At 41.5% G+C, this 342-nt stretch overlaps 1 pseudogene across 1 annotated transcript; it reads right to left on the reverse strand.

The window, feature by feature from the left end:
• H257_02147 lies at positions 1–73 on the reverse strand (annotated as a pseudogene). The gene has a single exon. The product of its transcript is annotated as a tRNA-OTHER (tRNA).
• Between the last annotated feature and the right edge of the window lie 269 nt (positions 74–342).

Genomic DNA, 342 nt, shown 5'->3' on the forward strand with positions numbered 1-342 from the left:
CGGGGAATCCGGGGATCGAACCCACGACCTTTGAGTTAAGAAACCGATGCTCTACCACCTGAGCTATTCCCCCCCCCCTTGGATAAGCTCATGAGGCAGAGCCTCATGAGGCAATTTCTCACATCCCGCCCAACTGGAATGTCGTTCACTGCACTCACAGTATTTTTATTGTGCTTGAGAATAGTATTTTGACAATTTTAATTCAAAGTTGCAATAGGAAATCTCAGCGGCATTTCAATACAAACCACAAGTCAGATAGACTTCAAATTTGGAGCTAATCGGTTTCATACTAATATGAAGTACTTCCCAAAATTTCATCAAAATTGGAGTAATATTGATGAA

This window comes from Aphanomyces astaci (assembly GCF_000520075.1).
Source record: "Aphanomyces astaci strain APO3 unplaced genomic scaffold supercont1.3, whole genome shotgun sequence".
Taxonomy (NCBI): Eukaryota; Oomycota; class Saprolegniomycetes; order Saprolegniales; family Verrucalvaceae; genus Aphanomyces; species Aphanomyces astaci.